The sequence below is a fragment of the Ascaphus truei genome, chromosome 4 (genome assembly GCF_040206685.1).
Source record: "Ascaphus truei isolate aAscTru1 chromosome 4, aAscTru1.hap1, whole genome shotgun sequence".
Lineage (NCBI taxonomy): Eukaryota > Metazoa > Chordata > Amphibia > Anura > Ascaphidae > Ascaphus > Ascaphus truei.
Window position 1 is genome coordinate 2574679 of NC_134486.1, and position 13231 is coordinate 2587909.

The 13231-nt window shown below is 54.1% G+C and overlaps 2 protein-coding genes across 3 annotated transcripts in view; both read right to left on the bottom strand.

Moving 5' to 3' along the window:
• LOC142492502 (uncharacterized) overlaps nucleotides 1–5544 on the bottom strand; it is a 71561-nt gene extending 66017 nt beyond the window's left edge. The window contains exon 1 of one of the 2 annotated variants that reach the window (XM_075595189.1): nucleotides 5485–5544. The gene's annotated coding sequence lies outside the window, so the exon portion shown is untranslated. The remainder of the gene's footprint in view (nucleotides 1–5484) is intronic. The other variant, XM_075595188.1, reaches the window with a different exon arrangement.
• The window catches only part of LOC142492496 (uncharacterized), a 300526-nt gene that overhangs the window by 154082 nt on the left and 133213 nt on the right, over nucleotides 1–13231 (bottom strand). The gene's annotated exons all lie outside the window — the stretch shown is intronic.

Below are 13231 nucleotides of genomic sequence, written 5' to 3' on the forward strand. Positions count from 1 at the left end.
AGCTGATATGTGAGTATATTGCAGGATTACCTGCTCCTTGCTGCTCCCTGTGATTACCCCCTGTATCCCCCCAGCACATTAGTGTCTGCCAGGCTGCAGCTCCCATACACATGTATGTAAGAGACACATATAGAGGGGTACAGCTGATATGTGAGTATATTGCAGGATTACCTGCTCCTTGCTGCTCCCTGTGATTACCCCCTGTATCCCCCCCAGCACATTAGTGTCTGTGCCAGGCTGCAGCTCCCATACACATGTATGTAAGAGACACATATAGAGTGGGTACAGCTGATATGTGAGTATATTGCAGGATTACCTGCTCCTTGCTGCTCCCTGTGATTACCCCCTGTATCCCCCCAGCACATTAGTGTCTGCCAGGCTGCAGCTCCCATACACATGTATGTAAGAGACACATATAGAGGGGCACAGCTGATATGTGAGTATATTGCAGGATTACCTGCTCCTTGCTGCTCCCTGTGATTACCCCCTGTATCCCCCCCAGCACATTAGTGTCTGTGCCAGGCTGCAGCTCCCATACACATGTATGTAAGAGACACATATAGAGTGGGTACAGCTGATATGTGAGTATATTGCAGGATTACCTGCTCCTTGCTGCTCCCTGTGATTACCCCCTGTATCCCCCCCAGCACATTAGTGTCTGTGCCAGGCTGCAGCTCCCATACACATGTATGTAAGAGACACATATAGAGGGGTACAGCTGATATGTGAGTATATTGCAGGATTACCTGCTCCTTGCTGCTCCCTGTGATTACCCCCTGTATACCCCCCAGCACATTAGTGTCTGTGCCAGGCTGCAGCTCCCATACACATGTATGTAAGAGACACATATAGAGGGGTACAGCTGATATGTGAGTATATTGCAGGATTACCTGCTCCTTGCTGCTCCCTGTGATTACCCCCTGTATCCCCCCCAGCACATTAGTGTCTGTGCCCGGCTGCAGCTCCCATACACATGTATGTAAGAGAACACATATAGAGGGGTACAGCTGATATGTGAGTATATTGCAGGATTACCTGCTCCTTGCTGCTCCCTGTGATTACCCCCTGTATCCCCCCAGCACATTAGTGTCTGTGCCAGGCTGCAGCTCCCATACACATGTATGTAAGAGACACATATAGAGGGGTACAGCTGATATGTGAGTATATTGCAGGATTACCTGCTCCTTGCTGCTCCCTGTGATTACCCCCTGTATCCCCCCCAGCACATTAGTGTCTGTGCCAGGCTGCAGCTCCCATACACATGTATGTAAGAGACACATATAGAGGGGTACAGCTGATATGTGAGTATATTGCAGGATTACCTGCTCCTTGCTGCTCCCTGTGATTACCCCCTGTATCCCCCCAGCACATTAGTGTCTGTGCCAGGCTGCAGCTCCCATACACATGTATGTAAGAGACACATATAGAGGGGTACAGCTGATATGCGAGTATATTGCAGGGTTACCTGCTCCTTGCTGCTGCCTGTGATTACCCCCTGTATCCCCCCAGCACATTAGTGTCTGTGCCAGGCTGCAGCTCCCATACACATGTATGTAAGAGACACATATAGAGGGGTACAGCTGATATGCGAGTATATTGCAGGATTACCTGCTCCTTGCTGCTGCCTGTGATTACCCCCTGTATCCCCCCCAGCACATTAGTGTCTGTGCCAGGCTGCACCTCCCATACACATGTATGTAAGAGACACATATAGAGGGGTACAGCTGATATGTGAGTATATTGCAGGGTTACCTGCTCCTTGCTGCTGCCTGTGATTACCCCCTGTATCCCCCCCAGCAAATTAGTGCCTGTGCCAGGCTGCAGCTCCCATACACATGTATGTAAGAGACACATATAGAGGGGTACAGCTGATATGTGAGTATATTGCAGGGTTACCTGCTCCTTGCTGCTGCCTGTGATTACCCCCTGTATCCCCCCAGCACATTAGTGTCTGTGCCAGGCTGCAGCTCCCATACACATGTATGTAAGAGACACATATAGAGGGGTACAGCTGATATGTGAGTATATTGCAGGATTACCTGCTCCTTGCTGCTCCCTGTGATTACCCCCTGTATCCCCCCCAGCACATTAGTGTCTGTGCCAGGCTGCAGCTCCCATACACATGTATGTAAGAGACACATATAGAGGGGTACAGCTGATATGTGAGTATATTGCAGGATTACCTGCTCCTTGCTGCTCCCTGTGATTACCCTCTGTATCCCCCCCAGCACATTAGTGTCTGTGCCAGGCTGCAGCTCCCATACACATGTATGTAAGAGACACATATAGAGGGGTACAGCTGATATGTGAGTATATTGCAGGATTACCTGCTCCTTGCTGCTCCCTGTGATTACCCCCTGTATCCCCCCAGCACATTAGTGTCTGTGCCAGGCTGCAGCTCCCATACACATGTATGTAAGAGACACATATAGAGGGGTACAGCTGATATGTGAGTATATTGCAGGGTTACCTGCTCCTTGCTGCTGCCTGTGATTACCCCCTGTATCCCCCCAGCACATTAGTGTCTGTGCCAGGCTGCAGCTCCCATACACATGTATGTAAGAGACACATATAGAGGGGTACAGCTGATATGTGAGTATATTGCAGGATTACCTGCTCCATGCTGCTCCCTGTGATTACCCCCTGTATCCCCCCAGCACATTAGTGTCTGTGCCAGGCTGCAGCTCCCATACACATGTATGTAAGAGACACATATAGAGGGGGCCAGCTGATATGTGAGTATATTGCAGGATTAGCTGCTCCTTGCTGCTCCCTGTGATTACCCCCTGTATCCCCCCAGAACATTAGTGTCTGTGCCAGGCTGCAGCTCCCATACACATGTATGTAAGAGACACATATAGAGGGGTACAGCTGATATGTGAGTATATTGCAGGATTACCTGCTCCTTGCTGCTCCCTGTGATTACCCCCTGTATCCCCCCCCAGCACATTAGTGTCTGTGCCAGGCTGCAGATCCCATACACATGTATGTAAGAGACACATATAGAGGGGTACAGCTGATATGTGAGTATATTGCAGGATTACCTGCTCCTTGCTGCTCCCTGTGATTACCCCCTGTATCCCCCCCAGCACATTAGTGTCTGTGCCAGGCTGCAGCTCCCATACACATGTATGTAAGAGACACATATAGAGGGGTACAGCTGATATGTGAGTATATTGCAGGATTACCTGCTCCTTGCTGCTGCCTGTGATTACCCCCTGTATCCCCCCCAGCACATTAGTGTCTGTGCCAGGCTGCAGCTCCCATACACATGTATGTAAGAGACACATATAGAGGGGTACAGCTGATATGTGAGTATATTGCAGGGTTACCTGCTCCTTGCTGCTCCCTGTGATTACCCCCTGTATCCCCCCAGCACATTAGTGTCTGTGCCAGGCTGCAGCTCCCATACACATGTATGTAAGAGACACATATAGAGGGGTACAGCTGATATGTGAGTATATTGCAGGGTTACCTGCTCCTTGCTGCTCCCAGTGATTACCCCCTGTATCCCCCCAGCACATTAGTGTCTGTGCCAGGCTGCAGCTCCCATACACATGTATGTAAGAGACACATATAGAGGGGTACAGCTGATATGTGAGTATATTGCAGGGTTACCTGCTCCTTGCTGCTCCCTGTGATTACCCCCTGTATCCCCCCAGCACATTAGTGTCTGTGCCAGGCTGCAGCTCCCATACACATGTATGTAAGAGACACATATAGAGGGGTACAGCTGATATGTGAGTATATTGCAGGATTACCTGCTCCTTGCTGCTCCCTGTGATTACCTCCTGTATCCCCCCCAGCACATTAGTGTCTGTGCCAGGCTGCAGCCCCCATACACATGTATGTAAGAGACACATATAGAGGGGTACAGCTGATATGTGAGAATATTGCAGGGTTACCTGCTCCTTGCTGCTCCCTGTGATTACCCCCTGTATCTCCCCCAGCACATTAGTGTCTGTGCCAGGCTGCAGCTCCCATACACATGTATGTAAGAGACACATATAGAGGGGTACAGCTGATATGTGAGTATATTGCAGGGTTACCTGCTCCTTGCTGCTCCCTGTGATTATCCCCTGTATCCCCCCCAGCACATTAGTGTCTGTGCCAGGCTGCAGCTCCCATACACATGTATGTAAGAGACACATATAGAGGGGTACAGCTGATATGTGAGTATATTGCAGGGTTACCTGCTCCTTGCTGCTCCCTGTGATTACCCCCTGTATCCCCCCCAGCACATTAGTGTCTGTGCCAGGCTGCAGCTCCCATACACATGTATGTAAGAGACACATATAGAGGGGTACAGCTGATATGTGAGTATATTGCAGGATTACCTGCTCCTTGCTGCTCCCTGTGATTACCCCCTGTATCCCCCCAGCACATTAGTGTCTGTGCCAGGCTGCAGCTCCCATACACATGTATGTAAGAGACACATATAGAGGGGTACAGCTGATATGTGAGTATATTGCAGGATTACCTGCTCCTTGCTGCTCCCTGTGATTACCCCCTGTATCCCCCCAGCACATTAGTGTCTGTGCCAGGCTGCAGCTCCCATACACATGTATGTAAGAGACACATATAGAGGGGTACAGCTGATATGTGAGTATATTGCAGGATTACCTGCTCCTTGCTGCTCCCTGTGATTACCCCCTGTATCCCCCCCAGCACATTAGTGTCTGTGCCAGGCTGCAGCTCCCATACACATGTATGTAAGAGACACATATAGAGGGGTACAGCTGATATGTGAGTATATTGCAGGGTTACCTGCTCCTTGCTGCTCCCTGTGATTACCCCCTGTATCCCCCCCAGCACATTAGTGTCTGTGCCAGGCTGCAGCTCCCATACACATGTATGTAAGAGACACATATAGAGGGGTACAGCTGATATGTGAGTATATTGCAGGGTTACCTGCTCCTTGCTGCTCCCTGTGATTACCCCCTGTATCCCCCCCAGCACATTAGTGTCTGTGCCAGGCTGCAGCTCCCATACACATGTATGTAAGAGACACATATAGAGGGGTACAGCTGATATGTGAGTATATTGCAGGGTTACCTGCTCCTTGCTGCTCCCTGTGATTACCCCCTGTATCCCCCCAGCACATTAGTGTCTGTGCCAGGCTGCAGCTCCCATACACATGTATGTAAGAGACACATATAGAGGGGTACAGCTGATATGTGAGTATATTGCAGGGTTACCTGCTCCTTGCTGCTCCCTGTGATTACCCCCTGTATCCCCCCAGCACATTAGTGTCTGTGCCAGGCTGCAGCTCCCATACACATGTATGTAAGAGACACATATAGAGGGGTACAGCTGATATGTGAGTATATTGCAGGGTTACCTGCTCCTTGCTGCTCCCTGTGATTACCCCCTGTATCCCCCCAGCACATTAGTGTCTGTGCCAGGCTGCAGCTCCCATACACATGTATGTAAGAGACACATATAGAGGGGTACAGCTGATATGTGAGTATATTGCAGGGTTACCTGTATCCATATCCTCCCTGTATCACTGGCTGCTACTTCCGGGTCACAGCCCTGTGTGCTGCTGCGCATGCTCACACTGAGGCATGCTGGGAGTTGTAGTTTTATACACAGGATACAGAGGCAGTGACACACAGCAGCAGCAGCAGCACAGTAACATTCCCCAGGCACTGTGCTGGGAGAGCTGCTGCTCCTGCATGTACATGTCTGTGCTCCTCTGGGTGCTGCTGCTCCTGCATGTACATGTCTGTGCTCCTCTGGGTGCTGCTGCTTCTGCATGTACATGTCTGTGCTCCTCTGGGTGCTGCTGCTCCTGCATGTACATGTCTGTGCTCCTCTGGGTGCTGCTGCTCCTGCATGTACATGTCTGTGCTCCTCTGGGTGCTGCTGCTCCTGCATGTACATGTCTGTGCTCCTCTGGGTGCTGCTGCTCCTGCATGTACATGTCTGCTCCTCTGGGTGCTGCTGCTCCTGCATGTACACGTCTGTGCTCCTCTGGGTGCTGCTGCTCCTGCATGTACACGTCTGTGCTCCTCTGGGTGCTGCTGCTCCTGCATGTACATGTCTGTGCTCCTCTGGGTGCTGCTGCTCCTGCGTGTACACGTCTGTGCTCCTCTGGGTGCTGCTCCTGCGTGTACATGTCTGTGCTCCTCTGGGTGCTGCTGCTCCTGCGTGTACATGTCTGTGCTCCTCTGGGTGCTGCTGCTCCTGCATGTACATGTCTGTGCTCCTCTGGGTGCTGCTGCTCCTGCATGTACATGTCTGTGCTCCTCTGGGTGCTGCTGCTCCTGCATGTACATGTCTGTGCTCCTCTGGGTGCTGCTGCTCCTGCATGTACATGTCTGCGCTCCTCTGGGTGCTGCTGCTCCTGAATGTACATGTCTGCGCTCCTCTGGGTGCTGCTGCTCTTGAATGTACATGTCTGTGCTCCTCTGGGTGCTGCTGCTCCTGCATGTACATGTCTGTGCTCCTCTGGGTGCTGCTGCTCCTGAATGTACATGTCTGTGCTCCTCTGGGTGCTGCTGCTCCTGCATGTACATGTCTGTGCTCCTCTGGGTGCTGCTGCTCCTGCATGTACATGTCTGTGCTCCTCTGGGTGCTGCTGCTCCTGCATGTACACGTCTGTGCTCCTCTGGGTGCTGCTGCTCCTGCACGTACATGTCTGTGCTCCTCTGGGTGCTGCTGCTCCTGCATGTACATGTCTGTGCTCCTCTGGGAGAGCTGCTGCTCCTGCGTGTACATGTCTGTGCTCCTCTGGGTGCTGCCGCTCCTGCATGTACACGTCTGTGCTCCTCTGGGTGCTGCTGCTCCTGCATGTACACGTCTGTGCTCCTCTGGGTGCTGCCGCTCCTGCATGTACACGTCTGCGCTCCTCTGGGTGCTGCTGCTCCTGCATGTACATGTCTGTGCTCCTCTGGGTGCTGCTGCTCCTGCATGTACATGTCTGTGCTCCTCTGGGTGCTGCTGCTCCTGCATGTACATGTCTGTGCTCCTCTGGGTGCTGCTGCTCCTGCATGTACATGTCTGTGCTCCTCTGGGTGCTGCTGCTCCTGCATGTACATGTCTGTGCTCCTCTGGGTGCTGCTGCTCCTGCATGTACATGTCTACTCCTCTGGGTGCAGCTGCTCCTGCATGTACATGTCTGTGCTCCTCTGGGTGCTGCTGCTCCTGCATGTACATGTCTGTGCTCATCTGGGTGCTGCTGCTCCTGCATGTACATGTCTGTGCTCCTCTGGGTGCTGGGAGAGCTGCTGCTCCTGCATGTACATGTCTGTGCTCCTCTGGGTGCTGCCGCTCCTGCATGTACATGTCTGTGCTCCTCTGGGTGCTGCCGCTCCTGCATGTACATGTCTGTGCTCCTCTGGGTGCTGCCGCTCCTGCATGTACATGTCTGTGCACCTCTGGGTGCTGCTGCTCCTGCATGTACATGTCTGTGCTCCTCTGGGTGCTGCTGCTCCTGCATGTACATGTCTGTGCACCTCTGGGTGCTGCTGCTCCTGCATGTACATGTCTGTGCTCCTCTGGGTGCTGCTGCTCCTGCATGTACATGTCTGTGCTCCTCTCGGTGCTGCTGCTCCTGCATGTACACGTATGTGCTCCTCTGGGTGCTTCTGCATGTACATGTCTGTGCTCCTCTGGGTGCTGCTGCTCCTGCATGTACACGTCTGTGCTCCTCTGGGTGCTGCTCCTGCATGTACACGTCTGTGCTCCTCTGGGTGCTGCTGCTCCTGCATGTACACGTCTGTGCTCCTCTGGCTGCTGCTCCTGCATGTACACGTCTGTGCTCCTCTGGGTGCTGCTCCTGCATGTACACGTCTGTGCTCCTCTGGGTGCTGCTGCTCCTGCATGTACACGTCTGTGCTCCTCTGGGTGCTGCTGCTCCTGCATGTACACGTCTGTGCTCCTCTGGGTGCTGCTGCTCCTGCATGTACATGTCTGTGCTCCTCTGGGTGCTGCTGCTCCTGCATGTACACGTCTGTGCTCCTCTGGGTGCTGCTGCTCCTGCACGTACATGTCTGTGCTCCTCTGGGTGCTGCTGCTCCTGCATGTACATGTCTGTGCTCCTCTGGGAGAGCTGCTGCTCCTGCGTGTACATGTCTGTGCTCCTCTGGGTGCTGCCGCTCCTGCATGTACACGTCTGTGCTCCTCTGGGTGCTGCTGCTCCTGCATGTACACGTCTGTGCTCCTCTGGGTGCTGCCGCTCCTGCATGTACACGTCTGCGCTCCTCTGGGTGCTGCTGCTCCTGCATGTACATGTCTGTGCTCCTCTGGGTGCTGCTGCTCCTGCATGTACATGTCTGTGCTCCTCTGGGTGCTGCTGCTGCTGCATGTACATGTCTGTGCTCCTCTGGGTGCTGCTGCTCCTGCATGTACATGTCTGTGCTCCTCTGGGTGCTGCTGCTCCTGCATGTACATGTCTGTGCTCCTCTGGGTGCTGCTGCTCCTGCATGTACATGTCTGTACTCCTCTGGGTGCAGCTGCTCCTGCATGTACATGTCTGTGCTCCTCTGGGTGCTGCTGCTCCTGCATGTACATGTCTGTGCTCATCTGGGTGCTGCTGCTCCTGCATGTACACGTCTGTGCTCCTCTGGGTGCTGCTGCTCCTGCATGTACATGTCTGTGCTCCTCTGGGTGCTGCTGCTCCTGCATGTACATGTCTGTGCTCCTCTGGGTGCTGGGAGAGCTGCTGCTCCTGCATGTACATGTCTGTGCTCCTCTGGGTGCTGCCGCTCCTGCATGTACATGTCTGTGCTCCTCTGGGTGCTGCCGCTCCTGCATGTACATGTCTGTGCTCCTCTGGGTGCTGCCGCTCCTGCATGTACATGTCTGTGCACCTCTGGGTGCTGCTGCTCCTGCATGTACATGTCTGTGCTCCTCTGGGTGCTGCTGCTCCTGCATGTACATGTCTGTGCACCTCTGGGTGCTGCTGCTCCTGCATGTACATGTCTGTGCTCCTCTGGGTGCTGCTGCTCCTGCATGTACATGTCTGTGCTCCTCTCGGTGCTGCTGCTCCTGCATGTACACGTATGTGCTCCTCTGGGTGCTTCTGCATGTACATGTCTGTGCTCCTCTGGGTGCTGCTGCTCCTGCATGTACACGTCTGTGCTCCTCTGGGTGCTGCTCCTGCATGTACACGTCTGTGCTCCTCTGAGTGCTGCTGCTCCTGCATGTACACGTCTGTGCTCCTCTGGCTGCTGCTCCTGCATGTACACGTCTGTGCTCCTCTGGGTGCTGCTCCTGCATGTACACGTCTGTGCTCCTCTGGGTGCTCCTGCTCCTGCATGTACACGTCTGTGCTCCTCTGGGTGCTGCTGCTCCTGCATGTACACGTCTGTGCTCCTCTGGGTGCTGCTGCTCCTGCATGTACACGTCTGTGCTCCTCTGGGTGCTGCTGCTCCTGCATGTACACGTCTGTGCTCCTCTGGGTGCTGCTGCTCCTGCATGTACACGTCTGTGCTGCTGCTCCTGCATGTACACGTCTGCGCTGCTCTGGGTGCTGCTGCTCCTGCATGTACACGTCTGCGCTCCTCTGGGTGCTGCTGCTCCTGCATGTACAAGTCTGCGCACCTCTGGGTGCTGCTGCTCCTGCATGTGCACGTCTGCGCTCCTCTGGGTGCTGCTGCTCCTGCATGTGCACGTCTGCGCTCCTCTGGGTGCTGCTGCTCCTGCATGTGCACGTCTGCGCTCCTCTGGGTGCTGCTGCTCCTGCATGTGCACGTCTGCGCTCCTCTGGGTGCTGCTGCTCCTGCATGTGCACGTCTGCGCACCTCTGGGTGCTGCTGCTCCTGCATGTACACGTCTGCGCTCCTCTGGGTGCTGCTGCTCCTGCATGTGCAAGTCTGTGCACCTCTGGGTGCTGCTGCTCCTGCATGTGCACGTCTGTGCTCCTCTGGGTGCTGCTGCTCCTGCATGTGCACGTCTGTGCTCCTCTGGGTGCTGCTGCTCCTGCATGTGCACGTCTGTGCTCCTCTGGGTGCTGCTGCTCCTGCATGTGCACGTCTGTGCTCCTCTGGGTGCTGCTGCTCCTGCATGTACACGTCTGCGCTCCTCTGGGTGCTGCTGCTCCTGCATGTACAAGTCTGCGCACCTCTGGGTGCTGCTGCTCCTGCATGTGCACGTCTGCGCTCCTCTGGGTGCTGCTGCTCCTGCATGTGCAAGTCTGTGCACTTCTGGGTGCTGCTGCTCCTGCATGTGCACGTCTGCGCTCCTCTGGGTGCTGCTGCTCCTGCATGTGCACGTCTGCGCTCCTCTGGGTGCTGCTGCTCCTGCATGTGCACGTCTGTGCTCCTCTGGGTGCTGCTGCTCCTGCATGTGCACGTCTGTGCTCCTCTGGGTGCTGCTGCTCCTGCATGTGCACGCCTGTGCTCCTCTGGGTGCTGCTGCTCCTGCATGTGCACGTCTGTGCTCCTCTGGGTGCTGCTGCTCCTGCATGTGCACGTCTGTGCTCCTCTGGGTGCTGCTGCTCCTGCATGTACAGGTCTGTGCTCCTCTGGGTGCTGCTCCTGCATGTACACGTCTGTGCTCCTCTGGGTGCTGCTGCTCCTGCATGTACACGTCTGTGCTCCTCTGGGTGCTGCTGCTCCTGCATGTACACGTCTGTGCTCCTCTGGGTGCTGCTGCTCCTGCATGTACACGTCTGTGCTCCTCTGGGTGCTGCTGCTCCTGCATGTACACGTCTGTGCTCCTCTGGGTGCTGCTGCTCCTGCATGTACACGTCTGTGCTCCTCTGGGTGCTGCTGCTCCTGCATGTACACGTCTGTGCTCCTCTGGGTGCTGCTGCTCCTGCATGTACACGTCTGTGCTCCTCTGGGTGCTGCTGCTCCTGCATGTACACGTCTGTGCTCCTCTGGGTGCTGCTGCTCCTGCATGTACACGTCTGTGCTCCTCTGGGTGCTGCTGCTCCTGCATGTACACGTCTGTGCTCCTCTGGGTGCTGCTGCTCCTGCATGTACACGTCTGTGCTCCTCTGGGTGCTGCTGCTCCTGCATGTACACGTCTGTGCTCCTCTGGGTGCTGCTGCTCCTGCATGTACACGTCTGTGCTCCTCTGGGTGCTGCTGCTCCTGCATGTACACGTCTGTGCTCCTCTGGGTGCTGCTGCTCCTGCATGTACACGTCTGTGCTCCTCTGGGTGCTGCTGCTCCTGCATGTACACGTCTGTGCTCCTCTGGGTGCTGCTGCTCCTGCATGTACACGTCTGTGCTCCTCTGGGTGCTGCTGCTCCTGCATGTACACGTCTGTGCTCCTCTGGGTGCTGCTGCTCCTGCATGTACACGTCTGTGCTCCTCTGGGTGCTGCTGCTCCTGCATGTACACGTCTGTGCTCCTCTGGGTGCTGCTGCTCCTGCATGTACACGTCTGTGCTCCTCTGGGTGCTGCTGCTCCTGCATGTACACGTCTGTGCTCCTCTGGGTGCTGCTGCTCCTGCATGTACATGTCTGTGCTCCTCTGGGTAACCTTAAAGCTGCAGTTCAAGTATGATGAAGCCACAATACAAATTCATGGGTGAAGGGTGGGTATCGGTCCTGTGTGGCTTAACCCCTTAATTACCTTTGCGGTTATTATCTGATAAGGTGTTTAAGAGGTTAAATGATATCTGAATTTAATTGCAATGTATTGGCTTTGTATTTGCTATGTATGTTGTGGACAAGACAAGGATTTTGCTGGCAACGGACACTTCGTATTGATGAGGTCAGTAGTACTTTATTTATTTGTATACTGTATGCTAGTTAATGTTTTTAATAATGGGCAATTAATCTATTATCCATATCTGGATAATAGTTATTTTGCACATTATTGTACTGTAGGTGTTGGGGGGGAGGGTGTATGTATTGAATGTATAGGCCAGGTTTATTTTTTTTACATTCAGGGTTGATTCCGTGCTTCTGCGTGGGGCCTATGGAGACCACCTCCGGGTATTCTCGGGTATCCCAAGGGTATCAGGCTGGTGGTTCCACGGGTGACACATGTGGGGATGATGATGTGTGGTCCCACTTCTGTGGGGGCACCGCGGACCCGTAGTCTGCGGGGATGACGATGTGTGGTCCCACTTCTGTGAGGGCACCGCCGACCCGTAGGTGCGGGGATGATGATGTGTGGTCCCACTTCTGTGGGGGCACCGCGGACCCGTAGTGAGCACCCGTGAGTTCCCCAGACCCCCGAGGGAACCACCCGAGGCCCCGCAGACACCTGTGGGTTTGACCCGGGGCTCCCAGACATCCTTGGGCCTACCGTGGGGACCCAATTGTGGCTCACGGTGACCCAAAGAGACCACCTGGGTGCCATGGTGCTGGCAGGATCCACCAGCAGGCCTCCAGAACCTGTGTAAAAAGGCCTGCTGGTAAACTGTAGGTCTGTCCAGGTGCCCTGCCAGCCCACCGGGGACTAGCGTGGGGCTGCGTTATGAACCCTGTCTGTAAAAGGATAAATCTTGTATTTATGGGGGGGGCACAGGGGGTGGGTAATGTATTTAATAAATATAATGCTGTTTATTGTGGGTCATTTTACTGTTCTTATTGCGGGTACTGGGGGTGGGGTGTTTCCCCAACGGTATGTGGGTAGGCCTCCCTTGTGGGTACTGACTGGGTGGTTAGGCCTCACGGGGGGGGGGGTTAGTGTGGGAGGGTATGTAGGCATCCCGAGTGGTGGGTGAGGGTGGGTTAACCCCTTCATGACTGTAGCGGTTAATAACCGCTATGGTGATTAAGGGGTTAGGGGACATTACTTTGTACTGTATGTTTTAATTTTTGTGTCTGTTTTGCAGAAGCGGAGGGGCCATGGCCAGGATGGGGGGGGGGGTAACGGTATGTGGGTAGGGGGTGAGGGTGGTTAGACCTCACAGTATGCACATTGGGTCCCCCCCCCTCCCCACATTTACATACACTGCACTGACAGCAATGCAGGGAGGGAGATTTACTGGTAACAGAAACATCTCTCTGCCTTCAGTGTAATCTGTTTAACAGAAACATTAGGGGGGAGGGGGCTTTAAATCTCTCTGCCTTCAGTGTAATCTGTTTAACAGAAACATTAGGGGGGAGGGGGCTTTAAATCTCTCTGCCTTCAGTGTAATCTGTTTAACAGAAACATTAGGGGGGAGGGGGCTTTAAACAGATTACACTGAAGGCAGGGAGTTACAGGGGATGTACTGTATTGTTCATCATGTACAGTATGTTGTTTATTGCAATGCTGTGTACAGTATAATGTATAATGTTTTTTACAATTAGATAGATGTAATCCTTGGTATTGTAAGGG